The sequence below is a fragment of the Melanotaenia boesemani genome, chromosome 11, assembly GCF_017639745.1.
Source record: "Melanotaenia boesemani isolate fMelBoe1 chromosome 11, fMelBoe1.pri, whole genome shotgun sequence".
Classification (NCBI taxonomy): domain Eukaryota; kingdom Metazoa; phylum Chordata; class Actinopteri; order Atheriniformes; family Melanotaeniidae; genus Melanotaenia; species Melanotaenia boesemani.
This window is the reverse complement of record NC_055692.1, coordinates 36,751,942-36,775,538: the sequence shown is the minus strand read 5'-3', so window position 1 is coordinate 36,775,538 and position 23,597 is coordinate 36,751,942. Positions and strand designations below refer to the sequence as shown.

The following is a 23,597-nucleotide window of genomic DNA, read 5'->3' as shown; positions in this document are numbered from 1 at the left end:
TGACTAATGTAGTCCTAGGAATGATTCAAGTAATCCTAGGAATGAGTAAAGTAATCATAGGAATGAGTGAAGTAATCCTAGGAATGAGTAAAGTAATCCTAGGATTGAGTCAGGTAATCCTGGGAATGAGTAAAGTAATCATAGCACTGACTAAAGTAATCCTAGGAATGAGTCAAGTAATCATATGGCTTACTAAATTAGTCCTAGGAATGAGTCAAGAAATCCTAGGAATGAGTAAAGTAATCCTAGGAATGAGTCAAGTAATCGTAGGACTGACTAAAGTAGTCCTAGGAATGAGTCAAGTAATCCTAGGAATGAGTAAAGTAATCCTAGGAATGAGTAAAGTAATCTTAGTAAGGAGTAATGTAATCTTAGGAATGAGTCAAGTAATCCTAGGAATGAGTAAAGTAATCCTAGGAATGAGTCAAGAAATACTAGGAATGAGTCAAGAAATACTAGGAATGAGTCAAGTAATCATAGGGCTGACTAATGTAGTCCTAGGAATGATTCAAGTAATCCTAGGAATGAGTAAAGTAATCATAGGAATGAGTGAAGTAATCCTAGGAATGAGTAAAGTAATCCTAGGATTGAGTCAGGTAATCCTGGGAATGAGTAAAGTAATCATAGCACTGACTAAAGTAGTCCTAGGAATGAGTAAGGTAATTCTAGGAATGAGTCAAGTGTTCCTAGGAATGAGTCAACTAATCATAGGGCTCACTAAAGTAGTCCTAGGAATGAGTCAAGTAATCCTAGGAATGAGTAAAGTAATCCTAGGAATGAGTCAAGTAATCCTAGGAATGAGTAAAGTAATCGTAGGACTGACTAAATTAGTCCTAGGAATGAGTTAAGTAATCCTAGGAATGAGTCAAGTAATCCTGGGAATGACTAAAGTAATCCTAGGAATGAGTCAAGTAATCCTAGGAATGAGTAAGGTAATTCTAGGAATGAGTCAAGTAATCCTAGGAATGAGTAAAGTAATCCTAGGAATGAGTCAAGTAATCCTAGGAATGAGTAAAGTAATCCTAGGAATGAGTCAAGCAATCCTAGGAATGAGTAAAGTAATCCTAGGAATGAGTAAAGTAATCATAGGACTGACTAAAGTAGTCCTAGTAATGAGTCAAGTAATCCTAGGAATGAGTCAAGTAATCCTAGGAATGAGTCAAGTAATCCTAGGAATGAGTCAAGTAATCATATGGCTAACTAAAGTAGTCCTAGGAATGAGTCAAGTAATCCTAGGAATGAGTAAAGTAATCCTAGGAATGAGTTAAGTAATCATAGGACTGAATAAAGTAATACTAGGAATGAGTAAAGTAATCCTAGGAAAGAGTGAAGCAATCCTAGGAATGAATAAAGTAATACTGGGAATGAGTAACGTAATACTAGAGATGAGCAAAGTAATCCTCGGAATGAGTAACCTAGTCCTAGGAATGAGTAAAGTAATCCTAGGAATGAATAAAGTAATCCTGGGAATGAGTAACGTAATACTAGAAATGAGCAAAGTAGTCCTCGGAATGAGTAACCTAGTCCTAGGATTGACTAAAGTAATCCTAGGAATGAGTCAAGTAATCCTGGGAATGAGTAAAGTAACCATAGGACTGAGTAAAGTAGTCCTAGGAATGAGTCAAGTAATCCTAAGAATGAGTCAAATAATCCTAGGAATGAGTCAACTAATCCTAGGAATGAGTCAAGTAATCCTAGGAATGAGTGAAATATTCCTAGGAATGAGTCAAGTAATTCTAGGAATGAGTAAAGTAATCCTAGGAATGAATAAAATAATCCTGGGAATGAGTAACGTAATACTAGAAATGAGCAAAGTAATCCTCAGAATGAGTAACCTAGTCCTAGCACTGACTAAAGTAGTTCTAGGAATGAGTCAAGTAATCCTAGGAATGAGTCAAGTAATCATATGACTTACTAAAGTAGTCCTAGGAATGAGTCAAGTAATCCTAGGAACGAGTGAAGTAATCCTAGTAATAAGTAAAGTAGTACGAGGAATAAGTAAAGTAATCCTAGGAATTAGTAAAGTAATCTTAGTAATGAGTAAAGTAATCTTAGGAATGAGTCAAGTAATTCTAGGAATAAGTAAAGTAGTACGAGGAACAAGTAAAGTAATCCTAGGAATGAGTAAAGTAATCCTAGGAATGAGTAAAGTAATCATAGGAGTGAGTCAAGTAATCATTGGACTGAATAAAGTAGTCCTAGGAATGAGTCAAGTAATCATAGGAATGAGTGAAGTAATCCTAGGAATGAGTAAAGTAATCCTAGGAATGAGTCAAGTAATCCTGGGAATGAGTAAAGTAACCATAGGACTGACTAAAGTAGTCCTAGGAATGAGTCAAGTAATCCTAAGAATGAGTCAAATAATCCTAGGAATGAGTCAAGTAATCCTAGGAATGAGTAAAGTAATCATAGGAATGAGTCAAGTAATCATAGGACTGACTAAAGTATTCCTAGGAATGAGTCAAGTAATCCTAGGAATGAGTAAAGTAATCCTAGGAATGAGTAAAGTAATCATAGGAATGAGTGAAGTAATCCTAAGAATAAGTAAAGTAATCCTTGGAATGACTAAAGTAATCTTAGGAATGAGTCAAGTAATCCTAGGAATGAGTAACGTAATGCTAGGAATGAGTAAAGTAATCATAGGAATGAGTGAAGTAATCCTAAGAATAAGTAAAGTAATCCTAGGAATGACTAAAGTAATCTTAGGAATGAGTCAAGTAATCCTAGGAATGAGTAACGTAGTACTAGGAATGACTCAAGTAATCCTAGGAATGAGTAAAGTAATCCTAGGAATGAATAATGTAATCCTGGGAATGAGTAACGTAATACTAGAAATGAGCAAAGTAATCCTCGGAATGAGTAACCTAGTCCTAGGAATGACTAAAGTAATCCTAGGAACGAGTGAAGTAATCCTAGTAATAAGTAAAGTAGTACGAGGAACAAGTAAAGTAATCCTAGGAATGAGTAAAGTAATCCTAGGAATGAGTAAAGTAATCATAGGAGTGAGTCAAGTAATCATAGGACTGAATAAAGTAGTCCTAGGAATGAGTCAAGTAATCATAGGAATGAGTGAAGTAATCCTAGGAATGAGTAAAGTAATCCTAGGAATGAGTCAAGTAATCCTGGGAATGAGTAAAGTAACCATATGACTGACTAAAGTAGTCCTAGGAATGAGTCAAGTAATCCTAAGAATGAGTCAAATAATCCTAGGAATGAGTCAAGTAATCATAGGAATGAGTCAAGTAATCATAGGACTGACTAAAGTATTCCTAGGAATGAGTCAAGTAATCCTAGGAATGAGTAAAGTAATCCTAGGAATGAGTAAAGTAATCATAGGAATGAGTGAAGTAATCCTAAGAATAAGTAAAGTAATCCTAGGAATGTCTAAATTAATCCTAGGAATGAGTCAAGTAATCCTAGGAATGAGTAACGTAATGCTAGGAATGAGTAAAGTAATCATAGGAATGAGTGAAGTAATCCTAAGAATAAGTAAAGTAATCCTTGGAATGACTAAAGTAATCTTCGGAATGAGTCAAGTAATCCTAGGAATGAGTAACGTAATGCTAGGAATGAGTAAAGTAATCATAGGAATGAGTGAAGTAATCCTAAGAATAAGTAAAGTAATCCTAGGAATGACTAAAGTAATCTTAGGAATGAGTCAAGTAATCCTAGGAATGAGTAACGTAGTACTAGGAATGACTCAAGTAATCCTAGGAATGAGTAAAGTAATCCTAGGAATGAATAATGTAATCCTGGGAATGAGTAACGTAATACTAGAAATGAGCAAAGTAATCCTCGGAATGAGTAACCTAGTCCTAGGAATGACTAAAGTAATCCTAGGAACGAGTGAAGTAATCCTAGTAATAAGTAAAGTAGTACGAGGAACAAGTAAAGTAATCCTAGGAATGAGTAAAGTAATCCTAGGAATGAGTAAAGTAATCATAGGAGTGAGTCAAGTAATTATAGGACTGAATAAAGTAGTCCTAGGAATGAGTCAAGTAATCATAGGAATGAGTGAAGTAATCCTAGGAATGAGTAAAGTAATCCTAGGAATGAGTCAAGTAATCCTGGGAATGAGTAAAGTAACCATAAGACTGACTAAAGTAGTCCTAGGAATGAGTCAAGTAATCCTAAGAATGAGTCAAATAATCCTAGGAATGAGTCAAGTAATCATAGGAATGAGTCAAGTAATCATAGGACTGACTAAAGTATTCCTAGGAATGAGTCAAGTAATCCTAGGAATGAGTAAAGTAATCCTAGGAATGAGTAAAGTAATCATAGGAATGAGTGAAGTAATCCTAAGAATAAGTAAAGTAATCCTAGGAATGTCTAAATTAATCCTAGGAATGAGTCAAGTAATCCTAGGAATGAGTAACGTAATGCTAGGAATGAGTAAAGTAATCATAGGAATGAGTGAAGTAATCCTAAGAATAAGTAAAGTAATCCTTGGAATGACTAAAGTAATCTTAGGAATGAGTCAAGTAATCCTAGGAATGAGTAACGTAATGCTAGGAATGAGTAAAGTAATCATAGGAATGAGTGAAGTAATCCTAAGAATAAGTAAAGTAATCCTAGGAATGACTAAAGTAATCTTAGGAATGAGTCAAGTAATCCTAGGAATGAGTAACGTAGTACTAGGAATGACTCAAGTAATCCTAGGAATGAGTAAAGTAATCCTAGGAATGAATAAAGTAATCCTGGGAATGAGTAACGTAATACTAGAAATGAGCAAAGTAATCCTCGGAATGAGTAACCTAGTCCTAGGAATGACTAAAGTAATCCTAGGAACGAGTGAAGTAATCCTAGTAATAAGTAAAGTAGTACGAGGAATAAGTAAAGTAATGCTAGGAATGAGTCAAGTAATCTTAGTAATGAGTAAAGTAATTTTAGGAATGAGTAAAGTAATCCTAGTAATAAGTAAAGTAGTACGAGGAATAAGTAAAGTATTCCTAGGAATGAGTAAAGTAATCTTAGTAATGAGTAAAGTAATCTTAGGAATGAGTAAAGTAATCCTAGGAATGAGTCAAGTAATCCTAGGAATGAGTAAAGTAATCTTAGTAATGAGTAAAGTAGTCTTAGGAATGAGTAAAGTAATCCTCGGAATGAGTAACCTAGTCCTAGGAATGAGTAAAGTAATCCTAGGAATGACTAAAGTAATCCTAGGAACGAGTGAAGTAATCCTAGTAATAAGTAAAGTAGTACGAGGAATGAGTAAAGTAATCCTAGGAATGAGTAATGTAATCTTAGGAATGAGTAATGTAATCTTAGGAATGAGTACAGTAATGTCTGAGGAGGATCTGTACCACAGTAGAAGGTAAAAGAGAACCTGAGTAGGTTTCCAGGTGTTCAATAAGGTGTTATGCAGGTAGATATCTCAGTTAGCCATTAGCTGATGATGATGATGATGATGATGATGATGATGATGATGATGATGATGATGATGATGGACACCTCTATCAATGGTCAGAGTCAGGAGGATCAAGGGAAAGTCCCACATTCACCTTAGAAACAACATGAGGATCTAGAAAGAAGTGAAGCCCAACATAGTGATAGGAAGAGAATGCTTCACTATAAACCTCCTTCATCTCCATGGAAACCAGCAGGACCTTCATGATTCATGTCCAACAAAGGCAGAGTCATAGGAAAACAGTTTTTAGAGCTGGAAACAAACTTTCACCACAAACAGCAACAGTAAGACTTGGTTTCTGGTTCTGGCTGCTAGCTCCAGAGTTAAGCAATGTTAGCATTGCTGCTTCCTGTTGTCTGCAGACATCTTCTGGACTGTAGGATCTCATGCTGCCCCCTGCCCCGGAATAAAGTGGTTTTGCTCAGTAATTCTTCAGTTTTATGAAGATTATTGAAGAATCAATCCAAATAGTCCCTTTAAGAACCTTAGACTTTGACAAACTAGTTTTTACCCATTTACATGTCGGCATCATGATACTTCCACCACCTTGCGTAACTGTGGGGAACAAGAGGTGGAGGATTTGTTCCTTGATGCCCAAATAGTTCAGCTTTAGCCTCCTCTAACCAGAAGACCTTCTTCCAGACGTTTGAGTCCTCAACATTTCTGTCAGCCAGTATTTCTTTCTTCTTTCCACTCCCATAAATCCCAGCTCTGAGGAATTCAATCTTAAAGTGGTCTTATAGACGTATCCAGCAGAATCTGCTTTGGAGGTTTCAGATCCTTCAGGGTAACCTTCGGCCTCCTTGTTGTCCAGTCTGAGTTTTATAGACACTCCTGTCCAGGCTGGTTCGCCTAAAGAAGAAGCAGTGGACAGAATGAAAAGCAAACCAGAAGCTAGGTTGGAGGGGACTGAGTGGAGGAGCTTCCTACTGAGGTGCAGCCCATTCAGACGGACTTTGGTCACATTCAGGTGTTTTCGTTGGGCTGAGATGGAACATCTTCATCCTTGTCACAGATCTTGTTCTCTAAAAACAAAGCAACTGTGTTTACACCTGCAGAAACAGTTCAGGTGTAAATTTACACCTCAAACTAAATATAGCTGAAGCAGGCCGCTGTGCTGCTCTGTTCTTCTGCACATCATCATCAGCTCTTTCTAAATCACTCATTTTGATAAAAGCTTCTTTGGTTTTCTTCATCCTGAAACATCCAGCTGCATAAGACCTCTGTAACTAAAACCCATGTGACTGAGCTTCAGCCATGTTCTGGTTTTTATGAAAAGAGCCACCACAGAGTTGCTAAAGAAGAAGTCCCTGTAGTTTGCTCCCTACACTTATTTGCATATTCACGATTTACCAGTAAAGAAAGTCCTTATTCCAAAAACCTGGGACTCTGTATAAAACGTAAATAAAAACAGGATTCCATCAACTCACATTTTATTCCCAGTAGAACATAAAAACATAGACAAGATATAAATAGAACATTTAGGAGACACCTAGCCTCCAAATCCAGAGATAACTTAAAAACATGGGTCGTGGGTGTATTTAGAAAAACCTGGTTTTCTGCAGCTTATTCTCTGAACTTAGTGAACACAATGAATCACCACCATAAGTGATTCATTCATTTATTTGTTAACAAAATTCCTGGTGGACGACTAAGTCTCCCATTTTTTTCACCAAAATATAGCAAACTATCATTTTCCACTGGAGTCGTCCAACAAAATAAAAATAACAGTCATGAGATTGAGTCTTGTTGGGGACAACTTTCCCCAAATTTCCCTGAGGGCTCTCTGAAGGCCACAGTTAGAAAAAAATCATTCATGACATTCCTCATTTATTGTAAAACATTTAAAGGTGCTGGAAGTAAAACCAGGTGGATGGAGAGGTGGACGGACAGGCAGTCAGACAGGTGGATGGACAGGTGGACGGTCAGACTGACAGACAGGTAGACGGACAGGTGGACGGACAGGTGCACGGTCAGACTGACAGAGAGGTAGACGGACAGGTGGACGGACAGGTGGACGGTCAGACTGACAGAGAGGTGGACAGACAGGTGGACGGACAGGTGGACGGTCAGACTGACAGAGAGGTAGACGGACAGGTGGACGGACAGGTGGACGGACAGGTGGACGGTCAGACTGACAGAGAGGTGGACGGACAGGTGGACAGACAGGTGGATGGACAGGTGGACGGTCAGACTGACAGACAGGTAGACGGACAGGTGGACGGACAGGTGCACGGTCAGACTGACAGAGAGGTAGACGGACAGGTGGACGGACAGGTGGACGGTCAGACTGACAGAGAGGTGGACAGACAGGTGGACGGTCAGACTGACAGACAGGTAGACGGACAGATGGACGGACAGGTGGACGGTCAGACTGACAGAGAGGTGGACGGACAGGTGGACAGACAGGTGGATGGACAGGTGGACGGTCAGACTGACAGACAGGTAGACGGACAGGTGGACGGACAGGTGCACGGTCAGACTGACAGAGAGGTAGACGGACAGGTGGACGGACAGGTGGACGGTCAGACTGACAGAGAGGTGGACAGACAGGTGGACGGACAGGTGGACGGTCAGACTGACAGAGAGGTGGATGGACAGGTGGACAGACAGGTGGACGGACAGGTGGACGGTCAGACTGACAGAGAGGTGGACGGACAGGTGGACAGACAGGTGGACGGTCAGACTGACAGAGAGGTGGACGGACAGGTGGACGGTCTGGGATGTGTCTGCGTGTGACTCTGGAAGCTGAAACAAGCTAATAGAATCATTGCTGGATGCTTTGCTATAATCTTTGTCTAAAATCTTGTGTCTGCATATTTTCTCTGTGCACGTTACCCATCAGACTAAAAACAGGAACTATGAAAACCTCGACCAACAGAACTTTGACTTCAGGAGAACACCCAAGGTATAAACTTGCATGGTCAAACGATGCACGCCGCCCAACCAATCTCTGAACTCGCCCAGTAGTAGCCAAACACCAGTTAGCCCTGCCCACCCTCCCAGAATCCAACCCAGCTCCAGAGATAGACTCTTATCCTGGTGGCACTTCTTCTCTCCACCATCTTTTGCCTTTCTTTTGGTTTTTCATGATTCCTGCACACTGAGAATGCAGGAGAGACGCCCTTCCTCTTCCTCCCCTCCTCCTCCTCCCCTCTGAGTTTCTTCCATGTGAAGGGTTGCATGCAGCCAGGCGGATGCTTGGCTCGGTCTGCAGATATCCAAAGAACACCGCCCCTCTCAGGACCCTCTCACCCCTCTTTTCTGTCTTTTTGTTTTTTTGCGAAATGAACCACTTTCTCCGCCCCGCCTCCCTCCTCCCGTCTTCCTTCTCTCCTCTCAAACTTTTTTTATTTAATTTGCGGTTGCATCAGCACTCTCTAACATGCACGTCCCTGATTGGTTGGTTGGTTGGTTGGAGTCTTGAAAGCGCCTCACTTTGCATGTGCCACCACACCATGCACAACTTTTTGCCCCTCCTTCTTTATATTCAAGCTTTGACTTTGATTTTCTTTCAGTTCAGCAGATCTTGGACAATTTTTGCTCCATTTTTTTATTATTAGTCCCGCACCCCCTCCTCCCATATCAGCGGGGGTGAGAGGGAGCATGGTCGAGGCTTGGGGTGGACAGGGGAGGAGGTTCTGGTGGTCTGGAGCTAATGATGCTTGTCCCATGATGTGTGTTGTGGTGTCGTGTTCTGCCGTGTTTCTCCTTGTCCTTCGGTGGTACCGGTCCGTCCAGGCGGAGAAGGTGCTGCTGTTCAGCCAGGACACCAACCTGACGGCGCTGCTGCTAGAGGCCAAAGACCTGGAAGCTCGGGTCATCATACTGTCAGCCAGGTGGGTGGGACGCCTTTTAATAAGCTGTCTGTGCTGTGATTGGTCATCTCCAGTGGCCTGATCAGGCACCGCCCACCATTCTGCATCATCAGCTCAGAGATTCACGAACAAACTTTCTGTCCCAGTTTTGAGACGTGTTGGTAGATTTATGACATATTTCCAAAGGTGTCATGAATAACATTTAACCCTTCAACACCTAATCTATCATATCTGAATCATACCGTTTCTGAGACTATTTGCATCCTTTGCCCCTGACCCTGTTGTACACAATCTGATACTGGTCTTCTGCCCCCTGGTGGAGGCATTTTGTACTACAAGAATTCTGGCGTATCACACTGTAATAAATGTAATTTCTCTCTATTAACTGTCAGGCATTAGTTTACTTCCCTCTGAAGTCATTATGGACAAAATGTCCACTTCCAAAGAACTGATATAAAACTTTATACATTCATATTTTCTGCTTTTTTTCAACATAAATTTGTTGTAAAATCTTCAGTGCTGCTCAAAATCACCAAACATTTAAATAATTTTTTAGCCTGATCAGTGATGTTTTTCTGTTTACTAGTAAAATCAATCTCATTAGAAGCCTGAACATAAAATACTGTTGAATAAATTAAATTTCTTGTGAAGAACTGTTTCATGATTCCCTGAATGGACTGACATGTCCATCAAGGTGGACGAGGTTTAATGTTCCCAAAGTTCCAGATCCAGAGCAATATCACCATTAGTTTTACAAAATTGCTGGAAAATGAGACAGTAAAGTTTTCTGGATCAGCAAAGATACAAACATTAGATGAATGAACATCATTTATCAGCAGTATCAGAACCATTCTGACATTTACAGAGGGTCATTGAACACATCAGAAATCACATTTAGGTGGCTGGCTGGCTGGCTGGCTGGCTGGCTGGCTGGCTGGCTGGCTAGGTAGGTAGGTAGGTAGGTAGGTAGGTAGGTAGATAGATAGATAGATAGATAGATAGATAGATAGATAGATAGATAGATAGATAGATAGATAGTCTGTCTTTACTGCCTTCTGAAGAGCCTTCTGGTCAGCAGCAGAGTAGGTCCCATTCCACACCATAGTGCCATTAGAGAGGATGCTCACCATGGCACAGTGCTGGAAGTTCACCAGCAGATCTGAGGACAGGTGGGTCTTCCTCAAAGTCCTCAGGAAGAAGAGACGCTGGTGAGCCTTTTTGCACAAGATGGGACAGTTTATGGTCCAGGAGAGGTCCTGAGAGATTTGGGTCCCAAGTAACCTAAAGCTGGAAACACGCTCCACAGCAACACTGTTGATGTAGATGGATGGATGCCAGCTTTTCTCCCGAAGTCCAAAATGAGCTCTTTTGTTTTCGGCTGTTGTTCTCAGCCAGAAGGTCCACCAGATGGTGGGATGTGTTGATGGGTTTGTAGCCTGAAATGGTCCAGACGCCATCTGGGGTTGGCGTTAGAGACGAGTTCCTCAAATTTTGTTTGTGGCAGAGCTTTGCCTTTTTAACACCCCTCAGGTTAGTCCTGGCTGTGGTTTAGGCATGAGCATCTCCCAGCCTAAAGGCTACGTTGGGAGCCCTCAGCAGAAGACGTACATCCTTATTCATTCAAGGTTTCTGGTTCGGATACATGGTAATCTGTTTGCGGGCTATAAAACAGTCTGTGGTTGGCGAGATGTGGTCTGTGATGGAGTGTCTTGTATCCTGGATTGCAAACTTGTCCCAGTCTGTAAACCATCAGCAGCAAACACTGGATCATGCGTTATCATTACAAATTAAACCAGATGCTTGATCCTCAATATGCCCTGATTATGAGATTTATTGATCATGAGGAGGAGCTTCCAGCAGGCAAGGTCTTCTTTCTGCATGTGGACAGAGAGTCAGCCATTTTGTAAAGTCTTTTATCATCTGGCATCTCGTCCACACGAAGCTGGTGTTGTAGGACCCTGCAGGTCCCAAAGAGAATTAATGTGAAACTGTTTTGTTTTCAACCCAAACTGGATAACGCCATCGCCCTATCTCTCCCCGAACTGCATGCCCACAGCATGAGGTTCTGAGCATGCTGCGTGTCTTCTTCTCTGTTTATTTCTCCAGCAGCTAAAACTAAAATCAGTTTTGTCTCTGTGTGGATGCAAAATTCCTTTGAGATTTTGTGGATCAAGAGTTTAGTCCAATTTTGACCCCTTGATGCCTAAATTAATTTACGATTATATCAAAACAAAATAAATACAACAAAGGAAAAGCGAAAAGAAATAACCAAACAAAAAGACAGGAATAACAAATAAATGAATATTTAATGAATTAATAACAATAAATAAATAAAAACAAGCAGAAATAAATAAGACAAAAATAAGTGCATAAATAAACGTAAATAAAAACAAAAATAATGAATAAAATGAATATATTAGATGAATTGAAATAAAAAGGTGAGAAATGTTAAGCTGTGTCAGGCCGAGACGCTGCAGGGCGAATCTTCCTCATGCTTCCTGTGTTTGCAGCGAGGACGAAGCTGCAGCCGTGTACAGAGCCGCCCGGCAGCTCAACATGACTGGCTCCGGTTACGTCTGGCTGGTCGGAGAGAGAGAGATGGCCAGCAAAGCTCTGAGCGAAGCTCCAGACGGTACGTCCCGCCGTCTCCCTTATTCTCTGTCCTCCTCTTCCTCTCTGTGTGCAGCTCTGCTTCCATCCAGTTCTCAGACAGCAGGTCCTGCAGCCCGGCAGAAGCCTGCAGGACCTGCTGCCAACTCTGTTTGTTCTGAAGTCATTTTTACCAGGACATCATGTAGCTGCCTGACTACAAATACTGTCTTGTAAAGTTAAATCAGCTCATAGCCCACGAGCAGAGAATAGAGGAGAGAAAAGCTGAAGATTTTTTAATTATGACATAAAAACCAGCATCAGGAAATTCATACCTGTGAAAAGGGGTGACCAGCTAAGTGTCCCCAGACCCCCTAAAGGGGATAGATTTAGTGATTTCAACAGGTAAATAAATCATTCTGGTATCCTCTGAGAGAAAAATAAAAGAGAAAAACAGTGTTACTTTAGATGAAAAGCACATTTATTTAAGGTCAGGTGCTACGAAATGTGGAAAATCATGTGGAAAAAAAGCAGGAAGCTGTGATGACCTCCCGTCATCTTGGTCTGGACCTAAGTATTTAACCAGATCTATCTGCACCTCAGTCCTGTATCAAGCTGTGCTGATGATACTGATGCTACAGACACCCATGATGGTACTGACACATCAGAAGAGTCAGGAGTGTCAGTTGCATCAAGACCATCAGTAGTGTCAGTAGCATCAGAGCACTACTGATGTTACTGCAAATGGTTTAGCTATGAGTAGTGTCATTAGCATCAGTAATCTGTAGCATCAGTAATCAGGAGTGTCAGTAGCATCAGTAGTTTCATTAGCGTAAGTAATCTATAGCATCAGTAGAGTCAGTAGAGTCAGTAGTGTCAGTAATGTCAGTAGTGTCAGTACTGTGAGTAGCATCAGTAATGTCAGTAGCGTCAGTAGCATCAGTAGTTTCATTAGCGTCAGTAATCTTTAGCATCAGTAGAGTCAGTAGAGTCAGTAGAGTCAGTAGTGTCAGTAGCGTCAGTAGCATCTATGGCATCAATAGAATGAGTATCATCAGTAGAGTCAGGAGCATTTGTAGCATCAAGAGCATCAGTAGCGTCATTAGCATCAGTAATCTGTAGCATCAGTGCAGTCAGGAGTGTCAGTACCATCAAGGGCATCAGTAGTGTCAGTAGTGTCAGTAACATCAGTAGCATCAGTAGCGTCAGTAGCATCAGTAGCATCAGTAGTGTCAGTAACATCAGTAGTGTCAGTAACATCAGTAGTGTCAGTAACATCAGTAGTGTCAGTAACATCAGTAGTGTCAGTAGCATCAGTAGCGTCAGTAGCATCAGTAGTGTCAGTAACATCAGTAGTGTCAGTAACATCAGTAGTGTCAGTAGCATCAGTAGTGTCAGTAACATCAGTAGTGTCAGTAGCGTCAGTAGCATCAGTAGTGTCAGTAACATCAGTAGTGTCAGTAACATCAGTAGTGTCAGTAGCGTCAGTAGCATCAGTAGTGTCAGTAACATCAGTAGTGTCAGTAGCATCAGTAGCGTCAGTAGTGCCAGTATTGTGAGTAGCATCAGTGACCAGCCACAGCCAATTAGAGAACGGGAAATTAATGAGGATCAGGAGTTTGGTATGTTAGAGAGAACATAAAACCAGTAAAAATGTTAACCAGTGCTCTGCTCAGTTAGCTAATGATGGCTAAGAGCTAACTCACACCAGGATAGTCCAGAAGATTTCACATCTTCCTATTGCCAACAGTAAATGGATCAGCTGAAGGTCCAGATGCATCTCTCAGGTCCTGGTTCAGGTCTTTGCTTATTTCAGATGCTGTTCATCTGCTGTAGATAGTACAGACTCTTCTTCTGTCCTCCACGTGTCCAGTTTCTGCCTCCATGCTGAGATAAGCCAGGTTTCCAGCTGCCAGCTGTCTTGGAATCACCTTGTTGCTGCTGACATCCTGTTTTCTGTCCGTCAGACTGTTGGATCTTTGCTGGTTTCACACATGAAACTAAAGAAACGGGAACATGCTCTTTAAACTGGATCTTTAGGCTCTTTGTCACAAAGATGTGACAAAAAGCCTAAAGATCCAGTTTAAACCGTCTCTTTGCTAAGTTGCTTATGTATCGACACATCTCTCTTGAGTTAGGAGCCTTTTTTTGGTCTGAAGGAATCAGAGCTCAGAGTTAAGTTCCTCTGGAGCTGATCCGGTACCAGAACTGGAACTGGTCCGGTATGAGGACTGGAACTGGACTGGTACCAGGACTGGAGTGAAAGTGAGGGAAAATGACCAGAAAGCTGGAGAACTGTTGATGAAGGCCACTGTTGATGTATTGTGATTGGATGGAAACACAGCTGCTCTCTCTCTCTCTGGTAGTGCTGTAGGTCATGGATGACGGAAGCCAATCCTCCTCCTCCTCACTGCCAGTTAGCTTCTTAGCGTCCTGGTGTGTTTCTCTCTGATTCTTCTGGTTGAACGTTTAAACATCTGAGGTCTGCAGAGGCGTGTTTAAAGGTTCTGAACCGCTGCTTTCTGTTCTGGGTCCTTGTAACTGTGGCTTTAAATGTGTCTAACATCTTTTTGTGTGTTTCATTTTCTATAGTGTGTCTCGTTTACCCGCCGTCCGCCTCTTCTCACAACACACCAGCCCGTCACATGGGCCCATAACTGGGAGGGTGGGGGTGGGTGCTCAGGTTTACAGGGTTGGCAGGGTGGGGTGGTACACAGCTAGTGTTGCTGTGGTAACCGTGATGTGTGTCCAGTCGAACACTGGTAAGGTGCATACCTGTTTCCTGTTACCTGCCCGATGCTTTGACCTTTGCACCGGCCAGCAGAGATGACAGAATTAGCTGATTACTCAGCCAGCCAAGGGATCATGTATGCAGACGCCTCTGCATCGCACTTCCTGGTTTGGCCTCGTTCAGACAGGAAGCTGCTTTTAAACTGGGTCACATGACACATTCTGGTCTGAACAGGAAAAATCTGTTACTTCTGATGTTTTATTAGCTGGTTGAGTTACAGCATCAAACTGTTGGTGAAACAGCGGCTAAGCTTCTTCAGCTCGTAGCTCTACTGAAGCCCATCATGAGTTCAACCTGCTGCTGTAGGTTTAAACCGACGCTCTCTGGCTGCTGAGTAATCCGCCTCACACTCTGTTGTCGTAATTATTTCTCCAGAAAACATCCTCACCGGCCGGATGCTGCATGCTTAAAAATGAAGTGACTTTTCTGCACATCTGCATCTGTCCCAGCAGATGTGTTCAAAATAAAATCATTTTTCTAAAAGTGCAGCGAGACCTCACTCTGAAACGGATCCTGTTGTTTTGTCTCTGCTCTGGTAGGTCCAAGGTTACTTTTAAAGGAAAATGCTTCAGATATTTTATTTGGTATATGACCACACTGCGTTGGAGGCCAGGTTTCAGCATCCTGAAAAGGGTTTTTTTTTTATTCTTATTTATTTCTTTTATTCAGGAAAGTTGTTCCTGATGTTTTTACTAACAAAGCTCATTTTCCTTAAAAGTCAGATATTTTTAATAGGTTGTAATCTTTGTTCATGTCTTCCAGAGGTGGGAAGAGTAGCCAGAAATTAAGTGAAAATAAAAAGTAGTCAAAAAAAATGTACTCAGGTAAGAATAAAAATTATTTGGTGAAACGACTACTCATGTACTGAGTAACTGGTTGTAACATGTAATTTATTTTTATAAATAATCTGAGCAGACAGACAAAAATATAAAATAATGGGTAAATACTGTTATTTATAAATAATGAAATTAAAAGTAAACAAAATAATATCACTACAAAAGAATAAAATAAAATAAAATTAAGGCACAAAAAACCACAAATTTCTAAACACCACTTATGGTGTCTAAAGTTGAGTCACTCCTCCACAGAAAGCGTGTAGTGGTCGGATTAGCTCATGGTATCATGTTATAACGTAATACGTTTTTAAAATAAACGATTATGTTATAACATGATAAGCTCCCAACTTGTTATGTGGGTGACAGCTCTACGCTTCTGTTAATATGTATACAGGAAATATGTTTAAATAAAAAGGAATACTAAAACAAATGTAAAACTTCTGCAGCAACAGTAATAGTTGAATCGAGTCATGTTTCCATTGTGTTCCATTGGCTTCTAGTTAATGAGGCTTATTAATTGTTAGGGAGCTGAATTCTTGCTGAATCCAAGGTTTTAGCTCATGAGTTTCATAGTTATCCTTCTAAGACCCAAGTTCAGGTTTAGCTGTTTTTTTATTATTATTATTATGGTGCAGACAACCAAAAATGTGATGCTGTGTATGTAGATGTCAAGGTTAAAGAGGTTAAAGGAAACCATTTATTTAGCTTCCTTATGTATTCTTTATAAACAGTAATAGCTGTATCTGACCCAAAGCAGGTGAAACTCTTATAAAAAGATGATGCTTCGACGGTATGTTATCATATGAAAGTATTCTGTGCAGAGGGACAGTCAAAATGTTGGGTTACACCTCAAATACCACCAGCAGGTTGATTTTTTTTTCTTTTTTTGACAGGGGACAAAATAATGTTAACAGCTAAATTCAGAAAAACCCATCACAACAAACACAGCCCCACAAAATCCAACAAAGCCATACGAAGGTAGTTTGTGTTGGATCAGACGACCCAGATGTTCTCGTTATTCTGTCCACCCACGTTTCTGAAACATTTCCCTGAAAAGAAAACTGAAACAGAGCTGCAACATTTCTGGATTTTGTTGTTGTTTTTCTTTACCAGACTCATCATATTATGAGGAAAACGTTTCTGCATTTGCGACTTCAGCTAATGAAGTTGCTAACAGTGTTAGCATTCTTTAATGCATTCCCTTAAACTGCAAATACATGTTTTATGCAATCTGTGTGATTTTTTTTGTTTTGTTTTTCATCAGAAACTGTTGGGTCAGCTGCTCCCAGTGTTCCAGATAACAGATTACAGTCCAGCTAGTAGTTTTACCATGTGCTTTTGGTGGATAGTAACAGTTTGAGCTAGCCACATATATATGCTTATATAGGTTTCAGTTATAAATGTTAGCAAGCTGATCTTTCAAGAAAGCTTAAATTGTGAGCTAACTGCTCTAAATAGGTTTTAGTTTTAAATGTTAGCCAGCTGTTTTTTGGGAAAGCTAACAGCGTGACCTGGATGCTCATATAGGTTTCTGTTAGCCAATTGTTTTTTGCAGAATGCTAACAATGTTTGCTGGTTGTTGTGGCCCAGCTGGAGGACAGATGTGGACACTTTTCTTTGCAGTGTGGCAAGTCTGCTGAAGGAAAACAAAAGCTACAGTTCATAATGTCTCAGTGGGGCTTTTCTGTGCCGAGACAAACAGCTGTGATTGTCAGAGTGAACTCCCAGCATGCAGTTTAGTGCTACTGATCACTGACCTGAAGCCTGAGGCCCCAAGTGTGTGTGTTTAAATTACACTGAGGCACTTTTTAATTACTTCTCTGAAGTCAGATTACAGTGTGTGTGTGTGTGTGTGTGTGTGTGTGTGTGTGTGTGTGTGTGTGTGTGTGTGTGTGTGTGTGTGTGTGTGTGTGTGAGAGAGAGAGAGATAGAGAGATGGTGTTTAATTAGCATGTGAGGGTGAATAAGGATAGTATTCAATGTGTAATTTTCTGCTGTGTGTGTGTGTGTGCATGATGCAGGCCTGCTTGGCCTCCAGCTGATTAACGGTAAGAACGAGTCGGCTCACATCGCAGACGCTGTTGCCGTGGTAGCTCAATCTCTGCAGGAACTGTTTGAGAAGGAGAACATCACAGAGCCTCCACGAGGCTGTGTGGGAAACACCAACATCTGGAGGACCGGGCCTCTCTTCAAACGGTCAGTACCGCCTGCAGCTCGCCTCAGCGTGTCAGCATGAACATGGATGGTTTGCTTTTTTAGTTTCACTCTTCTCTGTAAATCTGGTTGTGTTGAGGTAGGTTGTGATTCCAACTTTGTAAAACCTTTTAATCAAATACAAATTCCTTTCTACGCATGCACATGTCTGAATTTCCCAAATATAGTTGTTACCCAGGGAGACAAAACTTCATTTAGAAATGATCTGCAATCCTTCGTTATCCTGATTTACAAACTCTATGAAACTTAAAAAGAGGAGATAGATGACCAGATTATAACACAGTTTCTAACAGTAATTTGTAAGATAGCAAGTGGCTGCACGGGGGTGTGGTGGTCCTGATCTGAGCTGGTCCTGCGATGGAATGGTTACCTGTCCAGGTGCACCTGCTTCTTGCCTAATTGCTGGGATAGATTCCAGCCCCCAGCCACCCTGATGTGGACTAAGTGGTCTCCTTCAGCTGGTTATAAAAATTAGAAACTCTTCACTGATCTGACCTGAATTGTGGAGTGGAGTCAGAGTGACACAACTGGAATAATAAACTTTTCTGTCACTCTTCCTTGTCCTCCTCCTCTTCCTCCCTGAATGACCTATGTAGTCCATCAGTCCAAAAGAATCATAACTGTTTCTGAAGTCCGGTATCTTCAGTGTCCTCCACGTTACCTACAGTCATTTATCTGAATGTTTGTATGTGTCGGCTCACAGCAAACCGAAACCTCTCTTTCCTGCTCTCTGATTGGCTCCTCAGCGTGCTGATGTCATCAAAGTACCCTGATGGCCTGACGGGACGAATAGAGTTTAACGATGATGGCGACCGGCGCTTCGCCACCTACAGCATCCAGAATTACCAGCAAAAACTAGGTCGCCTCGTCCAGGTTGGAGTCTTCAACGGATCCCAGGTACGCCCATCACACCTGCTAGTTAAGCCTGGCAAAAACCCCTGGTTACACCTGGTAAAACAGACTAGTTAAAGCTCTGGCTAAAACCCCTGGTTACACATGGTAAAACAGACTAGTTAAAGCTCTGATTAAAATACCCGGTTACACCTGGTAAAACAGACTAGTTAAAGCTCTGGCTAAAAGCCCTGGTTACACCTGGTAAAAACAGACTAGTTAAAGCTCTGGCTAAAATCCCTAGTTACACATGGTAAAACGGACTAGTTAAAGCTCTGATTAAAACCCCTGGTTACACATGGTAAAACAGACTAGTTAAAGCTCTGATTAAAATACCCGGTTACACCTGGTAAAACAGACTAGTTAAAGCTCTGGCTAAAAGCCCTGGTTACACCTGGTAAAAACAGACTAGTTAAAGCTCTGGCTAAAATCCCTAGTTACACATGGTAAAACAGACTAGTTAAAGCTCTGGTTAAAACCCCTGGTTACACATGGTAAAACAGACTAGTTAAACCTCTGGCTAAAATCCCTGGCTACACATGGTAAAATGGACTAGTTAAAGCTCTAATTAAAACCCCAGGCTACACATGGTAAAACAGACTAGTTAAAGCTCTGATTAAAACCCCTGGTTACACATGGTAAAACAGACTAGCTAAAGCTCTGATTAAAACAACCGGTTACACCTGGTAAAACAGACTAGTTAAAGCTCTGATTAAAACCCCTGGTTACACATGGTAAAACAGACTAGCTAAAGCTCTGACTAAAACAACCGGTTACACATGGTAAAACAGACTAGTTAAAGCTCTGACTAAAACACCCAGTTACACCTGGTAAAACAGACTAGTTAAGGCTCTGATTAAATCCCCTGGTTACACATGGTGAAATGGACTAGTTAAAGCTCTGATTGAAACCCCCGGTTACACCTGGTAAAACAGACTAGTTAAAGCTCTGGTTAAAACCCCTGGTTACACCTGGTAAAACAGACCAGTTAAAGCTCTGGCTAATAGCCCTGTTTACACCTGGTAAAAACAGACTAGCTAAAGCTCTGGCTAAATCCCCTGGTTACACATGGTAAAACAGACTAGTTAAAGCTCTGATTAAAACCCCTGGTTACACCTGGTAAAACAGACTAGTTAAAGCTCTGGTTAAAACCCCTGGTTACACCTGGTAAAACAGACCAGTTAAAGCTCTGGCTGATAGCCCTGTTTACACCTGGTAAAAACAGACTAGCTAAAGCTCTGACTAAAAGCCCTGGTTACACATGGTAAAACAGACTAGTTAAAGCTCTGATTAAATCCCCTGGTTACACATGGTAAAACAGACTAGCTAAAGCTCTGACTAAAATACCCGGTTACACCTGGTAAAACAGACTAGTTAAAGCTCTGGTTAAAACCCCTGGTTACACCTGATAAAACAGAATAGTTAAAGCTCTGATTAAAACCCCTGGTTACACATGGTAAAACAGACTAGTTAAAGCTCTGACTAAAAGCCCTGGTTACACATGGTAAAACAGACTAGTGAAAGCTATGGCAAAAAGCCCCGGTTACACATGGTAAAACGGACTAGTTAAAGCTCTGATTAAAACCCCTGGTTACACATGGTAAAACAGACTAGTTAAAGCTCTGATTAAAATACCCGGTTACACCTGGTAAAACAGACTAGTTAAAGCTCTGGCTAAAAGCCCTGGTTACACGTGGGAAAACGGACTAGTTAAAGCTCTGATTAAAACCCCTGGTTACACATGGTAAAACAGACTAGTTAAAGCTCTGATTAAAATACCCAGTTACACCTGGTAAAACAGACTAGTTAAAACTCTGGCTAAAAGCCCTGGTTACACCTGGTAAAACAGACTAGTTAAAGCTCTGGCTAAAATCCCTAGTTACACATGGTAAAACAGACTAGTTAAAGCTCTGGTTAAAACCCCTGGTTACACATGGTAAAACAGACTAGTTAAAGCTCTGGCTAAAATCCCTGGCTACACATGGTAAAATGGACTAGTTAAAGCTCTAATTAAAACCCCAGGCTACACATGGTAAAACAGACTAGTTAAAGCTCTGATTAAAACCCCTGGTTACACATGGTAAAACAGACTAGCTAAAGCTCTGATTAAAACAACCGGTTACACCTGGTAAAACAGACTAGTTAAAGCTCTGATTAAAACCCCTGGTTACACATGGTAAAACAGACTAGCTAAAGCTCTGACTAAACCAACCGGTTACACATGGTAAAACAGAGTAGTTAAAGCTCTGACTAAAACACCCAGTTACACCTGGTAAAACAGACTAGTTAAAGCTCTGATTAAATCCCCTGGTTACACATGGTGAAATGGACTAGTTAAAGCTCTGATTGAAACCCCCGGTTACACCTGGTAAAACAGACTAGTTAAAGCTCTGGTTAAAACCCCTGGTTACACCTGGTAAAACAGACCAGTTAAAGCTCTGGCTAATAGCCCTGTTTACACCTGGTAAAAACAGACTAGCTAAAGCTCTGGCTAAATCCCCTGGTTACACATGGTAAAACAGACTAGTGAAAGCTATGGCAAAAACCCCTGGTTGCACATGGTAAAACAGACTAGTTAAAGCTCTGGCTAAAACCCCTGGTTGCACATGGTAAAACAGACTAGCTAAAGCTCTGACTAAAACACCCGGTTACACCTGGTGAAACAGACTAGTTAAAGCTCTGGTTAAAACCCCTGGTTACACCTGGTAAAAGAGACTAGCTAAAGCTCTGTGTAAAACAACCGGTTACACCTGGTAAAACAGACTATTTAAAGCTCTGGCTAAAACCCCTGGTTACACATGGTAAAACAGACTAGTTAAACCTCTGATTAAAACCCCTGGTTACACCTGGTAAAACAGACTAGTTAAAGCTCTGGTTAAAACCCCTGGTTACACCTGGTAAAACAGACCAGTTAAAGCTCTGATTGAAACCCCCGGTTACACCTGGTAAAACAGACTAGTTAAAGCTCTGGTTAAAACCCCTGGTTACACCTGGTAAAACAGACCAGTTAAAGCTCTGGCTAATAGCCCTGTTTACACCTGGTAATAAGAGACTAGCTAAAGCTCTGGCTAAATCCCCTGGTTACACCTGGTAAAACAGACTAGTTAAAGCTCTGGTTAAAACCCCTGGTTACACCTGGTAAAACAGACCAGTTAAAGCTCTGGCTAAAAGCGCTGGTTACACCTGGTAAAAACAGACTAGTTAAAGCTCTGGCTAAAATCCCTAGTTACACATGGAAAAACAGACTAGTTAAAGCTCTGGTTAAAACCCCTGGTTACACATGGTAAAACAGACTAGTTAAAGCTCTGGCTAAAATCCCTGGCTACACATAGTAAAATGGACTAGTTAAAGCTCTAATTAAAACCCCAGGCTACACATGGTAAAACAGACTAGTTAAAGCTCTGATTAAAACCCCTGGTTACACATGGTAAAACAGACTAGCTAAAGCTCTGATTAAAACAACCGGTTACACCTGGTAAAACAGACTAGTTAAAGCTCTGATTAAAACCCCTGGTTACACATGGTAAAACAGACTAGCTAAAGCTCTGACTAAAACAACCGGTTACACATGGTAAAACAGACTAGTTAAAGCTCTGACTAAAACACCCAGTTACACCTGGTAAAACAGACTAGTTAAAGCTCTGATTAAATCCCCTGGTTACACATGGTGAAAAGGACTAGTTAAAGCTCTGATTAAAACCCCCGGTTACACCTGGTAAAACAGACTAGTTAAAGCTCTGGTTAAAACCCCTGGTTACACCTGGTAAAACAGACCAGTTAAAGCTCTGGCTAATAGCCCTGTTTACACCTGGTAAAAACAGACTAGCTAAAGCTCTGGCTAAATCCCCTGGTTACACATGGTAAAACAGACTAGTGAAAGCTATGGCAAAAACCCCTGGTTGCACATGGTAAAACAGACTAGTTAAAGCTCTGGCTAAAACCCCTGGTTGCACATGGTAAAACAGACTAGCTAAAGCTCTGACTAAAACACCCGGTTACACCTGGTGAAACAGACTAGTTAAAGCTCTGGTTAAAACCCCTGGTTACACCTGGTAAAACAGACTAGCTAAAGCTCTGTGTAAAACAACCGGTTACACCTGGTAAAACAGACTATTTAAAGCTCTGGCTAAAACCCCTGGTTACACATGGTAAAACAGACTAGTTAAAGCTCTGATTGAAACCCCCGGTTACACCTGGTAAAACAGACCAGTTAAAGCTCTGGTTAAAACCCCTGGTTACACCTGGTAAAACAGACCAGTTAAAGCTCTGGCTAATAGCCCTGTTTACACCTGGTAATAACAGACTAGCTAAAGCTCTGGCTAAATCCCCTGGTTACACATGGTAAAACAGACTAGTTAAAGCTCTGGTTAAAACCCCTGGTTACACCTGGTAAAACAGACCAGTTAAAGCTCTGGCTAATAGCCCTGTTTACACCTGGTAAAAACAGACTAGCTAAAGCTTTGACTAAAAGCCCTGGTTACACATGGTAAAACAGAGTAGTTAAAGCTCTGGTTTGAACCACTGGTTACACCTTATAAAACAGACTTGTTAAAGCTTTGGCTAAAACCCCTGGTTAGACATGGTAAAACAGACTAGTTAAAGCTCTGGCTAAAAGCCCCGGTTACACATGGTAAAACGGACTAGTTAAAGCTCTGATTAAAACCCCTGGTTACACATGGTAAAACAGACTAGTTAAAGCTCTGATTAAAATACCCGGTTACACCTGGTAAAACAGACTAGTTAAAGCTATGGCTAAAAGCCCTGGTTACACGTGGTAAACCGGACTAGTTAAAGCTCTGATTAAAACCCCTGGTTACACATGGTAAAACAGACTAGTTAAAGCTCTGATTAAAATACCCGGTTACACCTGGTAAAACAGACTAGTTAAAGCTCTGGCTAAAAGCCCTGGTTACACATGGTAAAAACAGACTAGTTAAAGCTCTGGCTAAAATCCCTAGTTACACATGGTAAAACAGACTAGTTAAAGCTCTGGTTTAAACCCCTGGTTACACATGGTAAAACAGACTAGTTAAAGCTCTGGCTAAAATCCC

General features: G+C 41.1%; 1 pseudogene; it reads left to right on the top strand.

Annotated features, from left to right (window-relative positions):
* The window catches only part of LOC121649383, a 543,071-nt pseudogene that overhangs the window by 462,941 nt on the left and 56,533 nt on the right, over nucleotides 1-23,597 (top strand).